General features: G+C 46.5%; 1 long non-coding RNA gene across 1 annotated transcript in view; it reads right to left on the bottom strand.

Annotated features, from left to right (window-relative positions):
* Positions 1–9,601, bottom strand: part of LOC307102258 — a 54,674-nt gene extending 45,073 nt beyond the window's left edge. The window contains exons 1-2 of the long non-coding RNA XR_013813725.1: positions 9,510–9,601; positions 7,962–8,134 (exon numbers count right to left, since the gene is read on the bottom strand). This is a non-coding gene — a long non-coding RNA (uncharacterized lncRNA). The remainder of the gene's footprint in view (positions 1–7,961; positions 8,135–9,509) is intronic.
* Between the last annotated feature and the right edge of the window lie 9,272 nt (positions 9,602–18,873).

Raw genomic sequence — 18,873 nt, 5'->3', positions numbered from 1 at the left:
TAAATAATAAATGGGTTACCAATGAGATCAAGAAAGAAATAAAAAAATTCCTGGAAACAAATGAAAATGAACACACAACAACCCCAAATCTCTGAGACACAGTGGAGCAGTCCTGAGAGGCAAGTTTATAGCATTACAGGTCTACCTCAAAAAAATAAGAAAAATTAATAATAAACTATTTAACTCTAAAACTTAAAGAATTAGAAAGAGAACAAGAGAAACTCAGAGTAAGTAGAAGGAAGGAAATAATAAAGATTAGAGCAAAAATAAATGACATAGAGACTAAAAAAAAATACAAAAAAATTAATGAAACCAAGAGCTGGTTCTTTGAAAAGATAAGCAAGATTAATGAACTGTTAGCCAAAACTCATCAAGAAACAAAGAGAGAGGACCCAAGTAATTAAAATCGAGAACAAAGCAATACAGTAACAATTGACATCACAAAAAAACAAAGGATTGTAAGAAAATACTATGAGTAACTATATGCCAACAAACTGGACAATGTGGATGAAATAGACAAATTCCTAGAAAAATACAATCTCCCAAAACTGAATTAGGAACAACCAGAAAACCTGAATAGGCCAATACTAGTAGCAACTGATGAAATAAAAGCAGTAATCAAAAAATTCCCAGAAAACAAAAGCCCTATTTCAGATGGCTTCACAGGGGAGTTTTATCAAACATTCAAAGAACTAACACCTAACCCCCTCAAACTATTCCAAAAAATCCAAAGGAAGGAATACTTCCAACTTCTTTTTATGAGGCCAACATTATCCTAATTACAAAACCAGATAAAGACACTACAAAGAAAGAGAATTACCAGCCAATATCCCTGATAAACATAGATGCTAAAATCCTCAACAAAATATTAGAAAACTAGAGGCCCAGTGCATGAAATTCATGCACGGGGGGGAGGGGGGTGTCCCTCAGCCCAGCCTGCACCCTCTCCAATATGTGACCCCTTGAGGGATGTCCGACCGCCCAGTGGGATCGAGCCTAAATGGGTGGTCGGACATCCCTATCACAACCCAGGACTGTTGGCTCCCAACTGCCCTCCCCTGCAGGCCATCTGTGGTGGCCATCTTTGTGGTGGCCATCTTGTGGTGGCCATCTTGTGTCCACATGGGGCAGCCATCTTTGACCACATGGGGCAGCCATCTTTGACCACATGGGGGCAGCCATCTTGTGTCTTGGTGTGATGGTCAATTTGCATATTACTCTTTTATTAGATAGGATATTAGATAGGATTGGATTCAGCAATATATTAAATAGATCATACACCATGACCAAATGGGATTTATTTCAGGGAAGAAAGACTGGTACAATATTCACAAATCAATAAATGTGATACATGACATAAACAAATTGCAAGTATAATAATCACATGATCATATCAATAGATGCAGAAAAAGCATTCAACAAAATCCAACACCTATTTTTGATAAAAACTCTCAGCAAAGTGGGAATAGAAGGATCATATCTCAATATTATAAAGGTCATATATGACAAACCTACAGCCAATATTATACTCAATGGGCAAAAACTAAAATCATTTTCCCTAAAAACAGGAACAAGACAGGGATGTCCACTTTCACTTCTCTTATTCAACATAGTAGAGGAAGTGCTAGCCACAGCAATCAGAGAAGAAGAAAAATAAAAGGCATCCAAATTGGAAAGGAGGAAGTAAGAGTGTCATTATTCTCAGATGACATAATATTGTGCATAAAGCAACCTAAAGTCTTCACCAAAAAACTACTAGATTTAATAAATGAATTCAGCAATGTAGCAGGATACATAATTAACACCCAGAAATCTATGGCATTTTTATACACCAATAATGAATTCTCAGAAAGAGAAACTAAACAAATAATCCCCTTTACCATTGCAACAAAAAAATTAAGATACTTAGGAATAAACTTAACCAAGGATGTAAAAGACCAGTACTCAGAAAACTACAGGACATTGAAAAAGGAGTTAGAGGAACATATAAACAAGTGGAAGAATATACTGTTCATGGATTGGTAGAATTAACATCATTAAAATGTCCATTCTACCCAAAGTAATCTATAGATTCAATGCACTTCCTATTAAATCACCAGCGGCATATTTCCCAGATTTAGAATAAATACTCCAAAAATTTATATGGAACCAAAAAAGACCCCAAATAGCCCCAGCAATCTTGAGAAAGAAAAACAAAATTGTAGGAATACCAGGTATCAACTTATAGTAAAAAGCCACTATAATCAAAACAACCTGGCACTGGCACAAAAACAGGCATATAGATCAAATGGAACAGAACAGATACCTCAGAAATCAATCCAAGCCATTATGCTCAATTAATATTTGACAAAAGCCATACAATGGAGTTGAGACAGTCTCTTCAATAAATGGTATTGGGAAAACTGAACAGATACATGCAAAAAATGAAACTAGACCACCAACTTACACCATACACAAGAATAAATTCAAAATGGATAACAGACTTAAGAGTAAGTCGTGAAACAGTCCTAGAAGAAACCATCGGCAGCACAATCTCAGACATCTCTCATAGCAATATGTTTGAGGATGCATCTCTGAAGGCAAAGGAAATAGAGAGTGGTGTGCTTTTCCTTTCTTTGAAACAGTTGCTGTGGTGCTACTAACAGAGTAAATGAGCACCATCAGATGCTTCTATGCTGGAAAATAAACAGATTGGACTACACCAAAATAAAAAGCTGCACAGCAGAAGCCATCAACAAAATTAAAAGGGAGTCAACTGTATGGGAGAACATATTTGCCAATGATACATCTGATTAAGTGTTAATATCCAAAATATATAAGGAACTCATACACCTTAACAAAAGGAAGATCAACAATCCAATTAAAAAATGGGCAAAGGACCTAATTAGATACTTATCCAAAGGGGACATACAGATGGCCAAGAGACATATGAAAACAGTGGGTGAGAAGAGATCAACCAAAGAATTTGTATGCATATATGCATAACCCATGGATACTGACAATAGGGAGGTGGAGGCCTAGGGTGGGGGTAGGGGGTGCTATAAGAGGTCAATGGAAAAAAAGGGGGGACATATGTAATACTTTCAACAATTAAAATTTTTTAAATAAAAAAAAAGATTAATAAATCTCTCCCATCCACACCAAAAGCTTGATATTTCAAAGACTGTGAAACAAAAACAATGAGACTAAAGCAACTTGAACTAATCTGCATTATGACTTGGGAGATGCACTATGAAGGTGGATCTCCCTTAATTGTGGAATTTCAGATTCCAAACATCCTCTCTAATAAAGAGGTAATATGCAAATTGACCATCACTCCAACACACAAGATGGCCACCCCCATGTGGTCAAAGATGGCCACCCCCATGTTGACACAAGATGGCCACCACAAGATGGCTGGTAGGGGAGGGCAGTTGGGGGTGATCAGGCCTTCAGGGGAGGGCAGTTGGGGGGGACCAGGCCTGCAGGGGAGGACAGTTAGGGGCGACCAGGCCAGCAGAGGAGGGCAGTTAGGGGTGACCAGTTAGGGGCAATCGGGCCGGCAGGGGAGCAGTTAGGTGCCTATCAGGCTGGCAGGGGAGTGATTAGGGGGTGATCAGGCTGGCAGGCAGAAGTGGTTAGGGGCAATCAGGCAGGCAGGCAGGTGAGCTGTTGGGAGCCAGCAGTCCTGGATTGTGAGAAGGATGTCTGACTGCCCGATTGGAGAGGGTGCAGGCTGGACTGAGGGACACACACCCTCCCCTGTGCACAAATTTCGTGCACTGGACCTCTAGTTTCATAAATAAAATTTGACGTGTTGCATGAAATTGGAAAGTATGCACTGTGTGAATTAAATGCACAGGGACAATTTGTTTTTAAAAATCCCTGCTGGCAAAGCCAGGCTTCTCATTGCCACTTTTAACCTTGTGAAGTAGAACCAATCCCAAAGGTGAGGTTGGAGAGACTTCCTGGTGCATCTGAATATGAAAGCTTAAAATCTGCGCTCCAGCATAGGAGCATCTGATGGTGCTCATTTACTCTGTTAGTAGTATCACAACAACTATGTTTCAAAGAAAGGAAAAGCACACCACTCTCTATGTACCTGTGTTATCTAAAGAAACACTTGAAAGTCAATATTAGTCATCAATGCAATGCATCATGACAGAAATAGAATCATATATAAATATCATTGCAAATATATTTTTAATTAAATAAATAAATGTAATTGCATTCTCATAAATGCACAGCTTTTATCCTACTAAATATTCTAAAGCATATACACCAAATGTTATCTTAAATAAAATCCAAGTTATTTTCAGATGCTGAGGGTTCGAGAAGACCCCAATTGAGGGGAGTAAAAAGCCCTTCAAACATGTTTGCTGTATTCCTAGATAATTCCTGCATGCTTAAAATGTGCTATGTTGATACAATGACATAAAATACCCTAACAGAAATTTCTAAGGGGAAGCAAGAAGCGATTTGCTTTCATTATTCTGATAGTCTAGGAATCCTGAAGTCATTGAGTATATTCCAAACACCTTGAATCAGAGTCGAACAGATAGAGCAGCTGGGTTCAGGATTAAATTACAAACCATCAGAACAAACAGGTGACACTACTGAACTCAGATGGTGTGCCAGGCGCTTTCAGAGCTGGGGATCAAGTTGTGTGGTGACCTCCAAAGGATATGCTCACTTCCTAATCCAGGGATGGGGAATGTCCGGTTTGTGGGCCATATAAGGCCTGCAAAATCATTTGGTCTGGCCTTGCCAAGGCATAAGGAGTGAGTTAATTAAATGTTTGACCAAATATAGCAGGCTAATTTTTAAGTGGATAATTTTATATGGCCCATGAATGATGTTATAAATATCCAAATGGCCGTTGGCAGTAAAAAAGTCACCCACCCCTGTTAAAGTCCCTAAAACCCTGGAATGTGACCTGATTTAAGGCGGGGGGAGGTAAAGGTATTTGCAGATGTAATTAAGTTAAGGCTCTTTATATGAGATCATCCTGGATTAGCCAGGCAGTCCCTAAATCCAATGGCAAATCCTATCTAATAAAGAGGGAATATGCTAATTGACTGCCACACCCTCAAAGATGACGGCGCCCACAGCCACAAGATGGTGGCGCCCAGTCCCCTCAGCCCTGCCGGGGTGGCAGGCATGCGGCATGGCCGGGCCCACCTCCAGGTGGGTCCAGCCGCTCCTCAAGCCTGCCTCTGGAGTCCCCAGTCCCCTCAGGCCCCCAGCTGCCCAGGGCTGGCCCGAGGGAAGACCAAATGACTGAACAAGCAGGCTGCATGGGGTGACCAGGCCGGCTGGGGGGAGGGAGGGCTGTGAGGGGCGACCAGGCTGGTAGGGGGGCAGTTTGGGGCGACCAGGCTGGCAGAGGGGGGTAGTTGGGGGCGACCAGGCTGGCAGTGGGGGACAGTTAGGGGCGATGACAGGTGCAGCAGGGCCGGGGTGAGCGGGAGCAGAGCAGCATCTGGCCCCAGCTCGGGCTCCTTCCAGTCGCCTGCCACTTAGCACACTGCTACATCCCTCATACCTCATAAGCCTGCAGTTACAGTCTCTGGAGAATGGTTGAAGGGCAGACACTCGGAGTAACCAGGATGAGCTGATATCACCGCCAGGCTCCTGGAACTCTGCCTCAGGCATCGAGATCAAATCTCATCCTTTACTAATTTCCCCGAGCTATAGAGGAAGGCAGCAATGTAACAGTGGCCACAAGGTGGCGACTGACAATTGGGGTAAAAGTCAAAGAGAGATGGATCTGTCAAAGACAGAAGGGTGGGGGCGTGGGCAACAGAGCACCTCTGCCCCCCAAGATCTCCAACTTTGTATTATTCACCTCTGAGCATCTTTTTTCTGGCTCCAAGCAGTGGAAAGCATCCAGCTCGGCCCAAGGTGTCCACCAGGGACCTCCCAGCAGGCAAGGCACAACCCTGGCCACAGAAGGGACATTTGGAAATATTTTTTCAGAAAGCTGCAGGGAGGAGGACAGACTCCCCATGCAACTTCCTGGCGGCTCACAGGGACGTGGAAACTCCCCGGGCACTTGGGTGCAGCCTCCCAATTTCCTTTCAATGTGCACAACTCCATGCACCGGGCCACTAGTGTCATTACAAAGAGACACTCAGAGGAGAGACATGTGAAAAGCCACGGCCAGCACGGCCTCGGGTTCAAAGGCTTGGAGAAAGAGCTGACGCACAAATTAAAACACAAGACAAGAAACATTAATTTGGAATTATGGGGGGAAGCCAGGGAAATCTTAACTGTAGTAGTCAAGTTCCACTGAGTCTCCATTCCCAGCTGCTTTTATTTACTAGAATACACAATTGCCTTTTAGGAATGCAAACAGACATATCAAAGGTGATTGTTTAGTAAACAGTAAGATTATCAGGTTGGGGGAGTTTGCTTTGGGCCATTGAGTCAGCAGTAGGTAATAAAATGCAAATTCACCCTGTGAATATCAAAGGAGCCCAGGTCAGCCTTCTGCTGGACTTCTTGCATTTATATTAATTACTGTTGATCTTGGTTTCCAGCAGAGACACACTGAGAGAAGGAAATAAAGATGGATGCAGAGACTAGAGTGATGCAGCAGCAGCCAAGGACTATCACCAGAAGACAGAAGGTACAAGGAAAGATTCTAGAGCCTTCATAGGGAGCGTGGCCCTATCGACACCTTAATTTCAGATGTCTGGCTCCAGAACTGTGAGAGAACAAAATTCTGTTATTTCATGATAATTTCTCACAGCAGCTCTAGGAAACTAATACGGACACCATCCCATCATCCAGGAACCAAGGACAGTGTGCAAGGCAGGGAGCGTTACACAGAAGGCACTTTTTAATTAACTTCTCCATAACAAAGGAAACAATAGGCAGAAAAACAGAAAAATTTAATTGTAGGTGTGGTCTTAAAAATTCAAATTAGATGATGACTCCCAGAGATCTTTGGGTCATCCAACCCCAAGTGTTCAGTCCTGGGCTGTCAGCTTGGCAAGTATCCCCATACTCTGCCCTCCTGAGCAGAACCGGACTCGTCTTTACAAGAGGCCCTGAAGGGCAAGCTCAAGCACAAATACTTTCTTTTTCATGCTTATTTGTGGCCAACATCTTTGGAACATGGGGTTTGAAACCGACATGCATGTTATGGCCACCTCTGCTCTGGCTGGAGCTACATGTGTTGTGGGAATTCAGCCACAGCTGGGTGTGTCAGCACACTGGTGCCAAAGCAGTGCTCAGAGAGTTCCTGTCAGAAAAATTCCTCCTTAGCCAGGATTCTTTATTTTATTTTATTTTATTGATTTTTTTAGAGAGAAAGGAAAGGAGAGGTAGAGGGAGATGGAGAGGGAGAGGGAGAGGGAGACAGAAACATCAATGTAAGAGCGAAACATCCATTGGCTGTCTCCTGCATGCCCCCTACCAGCGATCCAGCCTGCAACCTAGGCATGTGCCCTGACCCAGAATTGAACCATCTACCTTTCAGTGCGCAGGATGATGCCCAATCAACAGCCACACCAGCAAGGGCAGCCAAGATTCTTACCCAGAGGCCCAGGCATCAGGTTCTAAGGCCTATGAACTCTGAGCTATCTGTGAAATGCTGGATGTGTGCACCCACTTTCCCGAGAGAGGATCAGGGCTTTTATCACCTTTTGGAAAGGCTCTAACCTGCCCCCCAAAGTTAAGAAACTGTGTCTTAAGAACCCAGAGGAAGACTCAGTGATGACCCAGTAGCAAAGTCTCAAATTGTTGGAGAAAAGGGGCATTCTAGGAACAAAGAAACAGCTTCTACGTGAGGGATAAGACTGGGTCTGAGGCCATGAGAGGAGACTGCAATACTGAAAGGCTGGTGCATGGAGGCTCAAGTAGCCTTGTTTGGGGCCCATCAGGACTCACACAGCAGGGAAGCCATTCAGTGCCTTGTGAATGTTCCACACACTGAGCCTGCATAGCCCCCCTCCCCCCATGGAAAATGGTTGTACCTGCAGAGCAGAGCACACACAAGGTACCCTGGAGATCCCCAGGAACCTGGGGCAGAGTTGCAGGAGGCTGCATATCCTTGGGAGGAAGGGGGAAGTGGAGTCAGCAGAGTTCAGGTTCTGATGCTTTATAAACTGTTTCTACCCATGGACACAGGAACATTCAAATGGCACACCTGTGTGACAAAGATGATACAAATGCATGTATGTAAATCGAGCTCATTACATTGCTGACCAAGCATCCCATGGATTCCTGCTCAGATTCTTGTGACCCACACAATAACAGTGGTGCTGGTTTCTTCACATGCCTGTGTCACACCGTGAAGAGCTGCTCTGTGCATGTGGAGAGCACTGGGGTGATAACGCTCGTGGCTCTGCTGACCTTGATGAGCTTCTTCTCAGACTCCTGGTAGACCGCCCATGGCAGGCCAGAAAGGCCGCCAGCCCTTGGGGAGGATGCTTCCCACCTCAACAAAATCACATCCTTTCCCAAAACACTTGCAAAAAACACCCATCCAAAATGCATAGTTGTTTTGTTTTGTTTTTATGGTCTCACCAGAGGCAGGTAAAGACTAGAATGTATATTTTTATAAGAATGTTTGTGCGATAAAAATAGGAAAGGAGCATAGGAAGTTCTCGTTTTGTGATTTGCTTAAAAAACAAAGAAGCTAAGCCTCAGCACTAGTCTCTATTGAAAAAGAAAAAAAAAATCAGGAAGGGGGAACTTGTCAGAAAGTGGAGTGAATGCTGACTTCTTCCCTGGGTCCGCAACCCCTTCACCATGGAGACTCCTGAAGGTGCCAGCAGTGGCTACATTCACTGCAGAAGCCTTTTAAATGGAAACAGCGTCGGGCACAGAAAGACTTGGTCTGCTGCCCTTGAGGAAGGAGCCTCTGACCGAGGCCCAGGGTTGGGAGCTGGGTGGGGCTGCGGAAAAGATCCTCCTTCCTCCAGGCCCTCAAGACTAAGGGTGCTTGCTGAAAGAGTCCATGCAACTTCTCTCTCTCTCTCTCTCTCTATCTATCTATCTATCTATCTCTCTCTCTCTCGTCCTCTAAAATGGCTCAGAAGCCTGGTGGAGCTGGAATAGGTTTGGAGGACTCCAACATGAAGGTGGCCCTACCATTCCATTCCATAACAGAGACTGCTTTTGGCCTACCGGTAGATGTATTTGATTTGGCACACATCATAATTCCTGGCTTCTTTTAAAACTCACTTGGTATGACAACCCCAGGCTCTCTGTCCCAGTTGGCAACAATCCCTGTGGCACAGGGTCAGCTGCCTCCTTGGACGGGGCCCACACACTCCAGCTGGCCTCAGCCCCTCCAACTTAGCTACCTTCCTGGCCTTTGTAGGCATATGCATTGACCTCAGATGACATTGGTAACGTCAGCCTTTCAAACATGCACCTTTTCCCTTAGCCAAAGTCAGAGTGACGCCAAACTTTGTTAGACAGCAAGCGGAACTGCTTTTACAGGGAAAGGTCTGAGTGCCAGACACCTATTTTATTCTCTGTAAAACATGACCCAATTAAGTTATCTACTTGCTTACCTGGTGGAGAAATCACAAGTATTCACCAAGTGCTGAAATGCAAACTTAGCTCTCAGACTTGTTGACTTCGCTACATCGAGTCATGTGTTGACTTCTACCTAATGAAAACTCCAGAGCAGGCTGGAGACCAACAGGCGGAGAGCTCAGTTCACTATTTACTCTGGAGCTAATCGCAAGCATGTTTACAGGAAAAAGCCCTCACCTGCTTCCAGCAGCCCAGCCACTCAACCATGTGAGAGCCGTCTTCAAATGTTGCTGATTTATGTTGAGCAACTGTGAGGGCCCCGGGAAGTATGTGTTGAAGCTTGATGATTCCCAGCTTAGAAGGTGGCAGTGGGCAGAGTGTTCCAGTTCAAATTCCCATGAAGACAGAATTTAAATCCCCATCTCTGCTGCTCGGATTAGCAGAGACCTTCCTGCCCTAAAGTCAGGGGAGCACAACCTGGGCTGCTTCAGATGGACCCTGAACCCCAACACCTTTCAGAACGTGGCTGGGAAAGTGATCAGAACAGTGCTTAAAGTCCTGGTCACATATGCTTTTTCCCAAGACATGCTTGTGACTGAGGAAGGATCAGATCTATCACAGAAGATTGGAGGAGCCAGAAACATGTGCCCCTCCCCACACACCTGATTTGTAGATTTCAACCAGCAGATCTGGTTTATTTGGAATAACTTGCCCTCTAATAGAGGTGTTTGTATTTGTTGTTGTTTTTTAATGAAAACATTCCTGAAAAGAGTGACCTATTAAATCATTAATTCATTAGCTTCTGGTTTAGCTTTAATTTTAACAGAGAACAGAGCACAGCCTCCCTTCTTGCAGATTCCCTCTCAGCCCCCCACCCCCACACAGAAAGTGCTAGAAGGCTCCAGATCTCAGGGAGCTGGCCCTCTGCTGCAGAGGCTGGAAGGTGAGACTGTAGGTTATTTTTGCGAATCACTCATGTCGGGGGGATACCTTCCAAGCCCTGTTCCAGCACTAACCCAACAACAGGTGAAAAGGATGCATCTTTCATATTTCCCTGATTGCATTTGAAAGGCGCACACAAATGATTTAAAAAATTTCCCCTGGCTTATGTTGCCCATGTTTCTGAAATACCTGTTCCCACAGTGTCTCAGATAATAAAGCCACACTGTGTTGGGGCGGAAAGGAGATTCAGAGGTCTAATTCACTCCTTCTGGTAAAGGAGCTGAGGTCCAAGGACCTCCCTTATTCAGCCGAGCTCGAGGATCCTTAAGAACCTAAACATGTGAGAGACTGAGTCATCCAAACTGAGGTCAACTCCAAAAGGAGTTCCATTGACTCATCTTCCCGTCTTCTTTCTCCAGCTCTCACTTAGAGAAAGTGTGTATTTCTTCCACTTAGAAGAAGACTGCTCACTGGTACCATATCATTACCTCCTTTATTCTTCTTTATATTCCAGCTGCCTTCCTCTGTGTTTCTGTCACCTGTCCTCTGTAGCCAGCTTCAAACTAGCCACTTGCTTTTGTGCCATGAAACGCGCTTTTTGCAGCTCACCTCCGGTCCTGGGCCAGCTTTCCCTCCCCTCTGCCTCCATCCCTCAGCTGACAAAACTGGGTTCTGGCTCTGCCGCCATGCACTGCTGTGCCTCGGCGGCGCCACTGGGTGGCAATGTTTCAGAGCATTCCCGAGATCTGGTTGTCTTTTATGGCACAAACAGGGCTGTGCGAGCAGACAAGCCTTGCTGCAGTGCTCGGAAATGGAGTGTTAGTGATTATGGTGACGTGGGACAGAGGTCTGCATACTGTCTGTGTACTTTCAGAGCAAGCTCCAGTCCCAAAGCTGACATCTGCCATCACTCTGACAAAGGAGCTTCAAATCCTAAGGCAGTTTGGGAGGTGTCCTTGAAAAGAATGACTGTAACCCTCTGCCCTCCTTGTTTTAATTTCTCAGCTGATCCATTGGGTTCTGGTTCGTCCATAAAAACAACCACCAAAGGGAAAAGAGGCGATCCCCACGGGCATTCTGTGTTTGTTGGACTGGACTGTAATGGCCTAATCCTGCTAATGGCTGTGGTCACTGCAGGATATTAGCTATTAGAGGGGTCTGTTTAAAGGGGGATCGGGTAGGGGGAAGGTAGGGCCATCTGCTGATTACAATATGCCTGAGGAATGAAAAGAACATTTAAAGAGACACCAGCTGTCTACTTGGACACAAATAGTTCATTTGTCATTTAAAAGGTATATTCAGGGCTTGAATTTTAGTATCTGAATTATTTGCATGTCTTGGACTGGAGACAGCCCCGGGAACTATCCCTCGTGCTTTGTGAAAAGAACCTCTCTGGAGACTAGAAAGAATGCAGCCTGAAACACTTAAACATTTACATCATGGATTGGATTCTGTGGAAGTCAGACCAAATGTTTTTATTACGAACAAGTCAGCTAGAAACCAAACTGTGAGGTTCCCATCTGATTTCCAAGCCTCATGCCCCAGAGCCAGCCTCCACACAGGAAATGGTTCTCTTTGTCCCTCCCAGGGTCCCAGCCCCCTCCCCAGGTCCTTTAGTTACACCAGGCCTTCCCTCCCAGGCCTAACAGGGAACCGAAGAAAAGGGAACCTCCCTGAGTATCAGGAAGCATCAGGGAAGCTAGAGGCAGGTCAGCCTGGCCTCCCAGACCAGAGAGAGGTGAGCAGATTGCTGGCTTCCCTGCCGAGCAGACCCTGATGCAATAAGGCCACAACTGTCGTCGCCTCTGGGGATTTTGTTCCCCAACTCAGTGAGAAGGAAGATGGTCAGGATGCATTTGGTGTTGTCACACCAAATCAAACATTTGGTCCCTGGACCAAGACCATCTAAAGGCTTAGGGACAGAGGACTCCTGAATACTGAGAGGTGAATATGACCATGTAAGGAGACACAGGCTGTCCTATTGTCCCGGGCCCTTGCCATTATGGCGAAGTCATTGCTGCCTCAAAGGAGAAGGAAGGAGGTAGACATTCTTGGAAGGAGAATTGAATTAACAAGGTTAGGGGAAGCAGGAACATCTATATATATATATATATATATATATATATATATATATATATATATATATATATATATATATAAAAGCCTAAGCGACTGTTATGACCAAATGACCGGACTACTGGATGACCGGCTGGTAGCTATGACATGCACTGACCACCAGGGGGCAAATGCTCAATGCAGGAGCTGCCCCCTGGTGGTCAGTGCGCTCCCACAGCCAACCTCCCACATCCCTCCCCCTGATCAGCCCCGATCGCAGGCCAGGCCGAGGGACCCCACCTGTGCACAAATTTGTGCACCGGGCCTCTAGTTGTATAATAAAAGGATGCCCCACAGGGTTGAAGCTGAAGGGTTTGAGAAACACAGAGGAGACAGGCTGGGAGAAGCAGGGTCAGGGCAGGTCTGGAATCCCTGCAGTGGGGTTTGCACTGCAAGGAATAGAGCCACTCGACTTATCTGAACTGAAGGTAGTTGAATCTAAGATGGGAGGGGGGGCGGGGGGGCGGTGAGGAAGAGCACATGGCCCTGCCTCCGAGGAAAAAAGGGGCAGCTACACCACCAAGCACCATAAAGGCACAAGCGTGGTATGGGGGCAAGTGTTTGAAAATATAGTATATTAATAGAAAATCTGAGGTGTAGTAAGGCCAACATATCAGTAGACAACTGCCATTTAAAAGATCATTTGTTACTCACAGTCCCAAGAGAAGGGGGCATGCTATGCCACACAGGGCCACACAAGGAAGCCCCAGGGTCAGCCAGGAGGCAGAGGGAGAGGGCCTTTATTGTGGTGTATGCCAGAGGGAATGGGGAGACAAGGTGAGCAGGCAGAGGGCCAACTAGTCCAATCATTTCAGTGGGTTCTTGGGTAGGACTGTCGGGCCCTGGGTGAGCAGGGTGGGGCGGAGGTGGCCTGGAATGTGGGAGCCAATAGAGGAGGTGGTGGGTTATGTTTGAAGAGCAGGTTGCAGGGTAACTTGTTTGCTAGTCTCATTCTCAGTTAACCCTGGGAGGGGCAGTCTCTCCAAGTTCCTCAAAACCCCAGATGTCAAAGCTTCTGAATGTACAAAATAAAAGACGGGGCTCAGCAAGATTCAGGACACACTGTGACTCTAGCAATAATGCCATCTTGCTGTCCCTCTGGCTGCCACCCCAGTGCTCCAGATCGGGGATTCATCCTCAGCCCCTCGCTCCTTCTCCTCTCTTGCCCTATCTGGAGTTGAGACTCCCAGGAGAGGCTCAGACAGGTCCAGAGGCCTTCATCCCTCCACCTAGCACCACCCTGTCCCCACCGGGCAGGTCTTCATGCCAAGCTACCCATGCTGACTGCCCATGAATCAAGTGCCTACTTCTGGGCTAATGAATTTACTAGCAGGTCTCAGGGCTTGGCAAGCTCTGCTTAGAGCTCACGGTTGGGGAGACTTAGGGGTGGGACAGATGCTCTAGCTCACTGTTGGGGAGACTTAGGAGGTGGGACAGATGCTCTGAGGATTCCCAGGAGAAAGTACCAGAGGCAGCACTTCACTCGACTTTCCCTATATAAGACTCTGGAAGGCCATAGGCAAATCTGAGCTACAAGCGCCGAGGCAAACAGGATTTTGAACAGGGCAGCGACCAGTGAAAGCAGCATTTTTATAAGGAAGGTAATCTGATGAAAACGTACAGAAATGGATTGGAAAAGGGGGAGCCTGGAAACCTATAATAGGTCCTCGTGGATCCAGACACTTGGAATGGGTGGTGGCCATGGAACAGAAAGGAAGGGGCAGTTCCCCGAGTCAGGTTGGAGGAAGCACTGAGAGAACTTAATAACTGGCCCGGCAAGAAAGGAGCGGTAGGCGGTCCACCCCAGGACAACAATGGGGCTTTGGACCTGGAGGGTGGAACGAAAAATGCCTCACTGACAAACAACAGAAGAGGAGCTATGAGGGGGGCTCGGTTAGATATACAAACTTGTGTCAGGTGCGGGACACCAACAGCCCCTCCCACCTCCACTGCTGAGTAGGAAACAGTGTGGCCCTAGCAATGGAACATCTTGCTGAGTAGACAATTTAGTGATGGATTTGTTTTCACTCCTAAATCCAGTAACTCCATGAACACAACTACTGCTTTCCTAGATTTTACCAAGTTTTCTCAGAGTCTTCACAGTACAGGGTCCGGGTCCACAGTAAATAAGTACCAACCACACTTCTCTGATCTCCTCCACCCACCCCTGTCCAAGGATGATTTTTAAATAGTTTTTTAAAGCGTGACTCTTACACAAATACATGCTGAGCACCTGCTAAAGAGCTACTTTACTCTCTAATGAGAAAACAAGCAGGATGGCAAAACTGGCTCAAAGAGCACTTATGGGACAGACATTTATATGCTTTCAGGACAGGAACGGTAAAATAAGCTTGCTAAGCTTGATACAAAACTAGTGGCCATCCTACAGGGCAATGCAACTGTAACCTTTTTATCAATTGAATGAATACAAATGCTTGCATCTGAACTGGACAAAAAAAAACAACACAGCACCTGCAACTTAGCAGTGGTCTGCAAGTTAGCATTGAACTTGAGCCCTAATCCGTGGTACATAGTAGGTCAAATCAAGTATTGTTCCTCTAGAAATGAGATCGGTCTCACATTGACCTTTTCCACAATAATCCAATTTGACACTGAAATGTTATGCAGTCTCTTTCTTGCCTTGTTTTCAAGTTTGGTACAACTTTTACCACCCATCTTCCATCCTATAAGACATGAGATCTTGGCCCAAGCATCATTTCCTCAGTCAGGCTTTCCTGGACATCCCAGATAAGGTTAGAGCCCCCTGTTCATTTGCTTCCGCAATGTGAAGTATTTCACCTTCACAGCAGCTAGGTTAAAGAAAAAAATCACTCTGATACTTGTTAGAACCATGAGGAACACTTCATTCAGAACTGTTACTAAAGATGCCAAGACTACTGCCATAGGGGAGATCAGGCTCAAGTCCCAGTGCAAGGACTGTGGGATTTATAACCCACGAATGAGTCGGGGGCTGGTGGGGGCAGAGGCAGGGGATAGACAATTGATTACTAAGAGGAAACATCAGGGCAGAAGGATTCTTGCTAAACCACTTTGACAGGATTCTTGCTGAAGGCAGGCCAGGGTGATGGGTTGGGTGAAGGGGGTTGGGGGCAGGGATTTGATCAGATATTGAGGGTGGGGGGATTCTTACTAAACTGATGACTGACTTAGCAGGATTCCTGCTACGACTGAGCAATACAGGCCCAGCCAGGGCAGGACTGGGCCACGGTCGAGGCCTAGTTGAGAAGAGGACTCAAAGAGTCTGACTAAAGTTGGGTTGAGGAGAGTTTTTGTCAATGACCACCACTCTAAATTGTTTGGATCTGTGGGGCCATGTCATTAGCATCTGTCTCCTCTTCTCGTTTTTAAGCTCCTATGGACAAGGCCATGGTCAACATCTTCTTGCTATTACATCCCAGCACCTGCACTATACTTGAGGTAGGAAAGGTGCTTAATAAATATTGACTGGCTGACTGGATGGACACCCAGAACACTGAGCCCTGGAACGCTGTGGAAGGCAGTTGTCCGCACACTGCAGCGAATTCACTGCCTGGCTGTTGTTATTTCCTCCTTTGTTTCTATTTGCTTAATTGCACCTTTTCTCATTTGATTGCCTGGCGGGGAATTCAGCTCTGGGGGCACCCGGAGCAAAGTCAAACCATGTCTCCCAGCTAGCTGGTGCTGACTCAGCCAGCGCTGCCCGCGGAGGCCGAAACACACAGATCAAAATCCAGGGACGGCTAACCTCTTTCTCTCCGAGGCAGACGCTTTCTGGTTTGTACAGGCTGCCCTCCACCTGACGGTTCTCCCCATTTCCCAGGGGCTGAGGACGCCCCGCCAGCCTTAAGCCAAGAGAAGACCTGTGAGGACACGATGACCACCTCACTGTTCCATTCGTTTCTTTGTGGAGTGGGGGAGGGGAGGAGGGGAGGTTTGCTGAGCTCCCAGGATTGGAAAAGGACCCTCTTTTTAGTAAAGAACCCCTTAATAAAGAACAAAACACCGAAAGTATGTTAGGGCATTGGGTCTCACTCCCCTTTCTCCTCATCTCCTCATCAATATTGTCAATATTACTTCTCAATCCCTTCATTTGCATTTCTGTTTCTTCATGTTTATTTCTAACCAGCCTCAGCCCATCCCTCCTGTCATTCAGTCCCTGGTGTCGCATCTCTAAGAGGCCTGGCAGCACCCGAATGTCCACGTGCAGCCCAGCCCTCTCCCCGAGCACCAGGCTGCAGCGTGTGGCAGGCGGCGCCTGGGTGACCCAGTGATCCCAACTGCCTGGTGCTCCTGCCTCCCCCGGAGCATGGACTGGATCTAGTGACTTCCTTGTAATATGGTCAGAGTGACGGGATATTGTTTGTGAGGTCAGGTGTCTGTCCTGCTGGCCCTCTCATGCTCCGTCACTTCTCACTCAAAAGGAGGCGACTGCCGCACTATGAGCTGCACTGTGGAGAGAGGCTTTGGCCCGCAGTCAGTGAGGAGCAGAGGCCTCCGTCCAACAGCCTTGAAGGACTGAATTCTGCTGACACCCCCGGGAGTGAGCTTCAGATAACCCGCAGCTCCTTGAAGACCGCCCAGGAGAAACCACGAAACAGACGGCCCAGCTGAGCCACGCCCAGATACTGACCCACAGAAACCGAGACGCTAAATGTTTATTGTTTTAAGCCGTTAAGTTTAGGGGCAATTTGTTATACAGCCATCGGTAACTAATACTATATCTAACTGCCTACTCTACTTGGGTGTTGAAAGGATCTTAAACCAAGTCTCAATTTCCTATCCTAAGAGGAGAGAGAACAGAATATACCAGAGATAAAGAAACACAGATATGGGTAGATCCACTGTGCTGCCGAGTGCCAAGTGCCGAGGGGATGTGAGGGCTCGGGCGATGGACCTTCTATAAGATGGATCTCACAGAAGGGAGTGGCATGCATGTGAGAGTCAGAAAACAATTGTCCCACAGATGCAGAATGGGCCCCATACAGGGGACAACTCTTCCTGTTGATTATCTGCTAAGTTTCATGGGCTGGTTGAAGGGGTTAACGTTGAGGCTGCCTACACTGACACCACCCAGTGAATGTGCAGACACCACCCTGACAAAAGCCCATGGAAACTCAGGACCAGGTGCACATCATTTGAACATTTTCTAAAAACCCACCCAAATCCCAGTCACTTTATTCAAACACTTTTTAAGAATAGAATCTGACTTAACATTAACTATGCTAAGGAATGCTTTTTAGCTTCCTGCTTATGTGAACAATTTTAAAATTTTATTCCAAGTTTCTATCAATAAAAATGGCAAGATTTAAGCTCATCCCCAACACACCTCCATGCTAGTAGAGATATGGGGAGAATCCTAAATGTGAAATTTAGAGATAAACTCCCTCTTGTGTTTTTGTAACACCTTCTACTGAGATTGTGTGTTTTATAAAGTTTGTTCTTCACATGTGGTAGCTCATTTGAGCCTCATATCATCTGAAGAAGAAATGGAAAACATGACTTTGTTGCCATTGTAATTAGAAACTGAGGCTCAGAGAGGTCAGACATATGCCTAAGGTCACACAGCTTCTCCATTCTGGAACTTGCACTGGAAGCAGGTTTCCTGACTTCTCAATAAGTAGAGGCCCAGTTTGACTTTGACCTGAATTCAACCTGGGGTCATCCAACAAGCTGGGAAAACAGGACCATCTCTGAGATCACGTATATTGTGGCATCAAAGAACCCACCTGGGAGGAGAGGAAGCCAGACAGGCTCACGTGGCTCTATGGTCAGAGGGAAAGGAGGACACCAGCTATGTCTCCCAAGTCAGCATCTCAAGGGACAGATTGCTTAGCCAAACACTCTGGCAGAAGCAGGCATACAAAGAGTGGGGCCCTGTGCCTTTGCAGGGTGTGACACAAAAGGGTAGTGAGAAATGGTCCTTGTGAGAGCAGAGCATGGTGTACAAGTCCTCGGTGTGGCCGCAGAGGTAGGTGGAGGTAGAGAAGGCCTTAGGCACTGGCAGACAGTGCCGCAGTGCCTGGAGGCCCGGGTAGTTCCAGGAGCAGGACCTGGAGAGAAGGAACATGATTGTGAGCCCTGCACGCTCACCACCTTGTGTCTAAGATCTTTGCAAGAGTAGGTAGGGTACATAGGAAACAACCGAAGATGCTGGGTCTGGGCCAGGCTAGTGCCCAGTGAGAGGGAGGTGGCCCCCACAGGAAGGGAGAGGGAGAGAACCAGAGGTCCCAGGGCTCTGCCCAACCTCCTCAAAGACTCTGAACATCCCTGCTGTCCAAGTGGAGGTTTGAGGCAATCCTATCCTAAAATCCCAGTGGGGGAGGGGGATGACCAATTACCCTG

The sequence above is a fragment of the Cnephaeus nilssonii genome, assembly GCF_951640355.1.
Source record: "Cnephaeus nilssonii genome assembly, chromosome: 6".
NCBI lineage: Eukaryota > Metazoa > Chordata > Mammalia > Chiroptera > Vespertilionidae > Cnephaeus > Cnephaeus nilssonii.
This window is presented reverse-complemented; position numbering and strand designations above follow the sequence as displayed.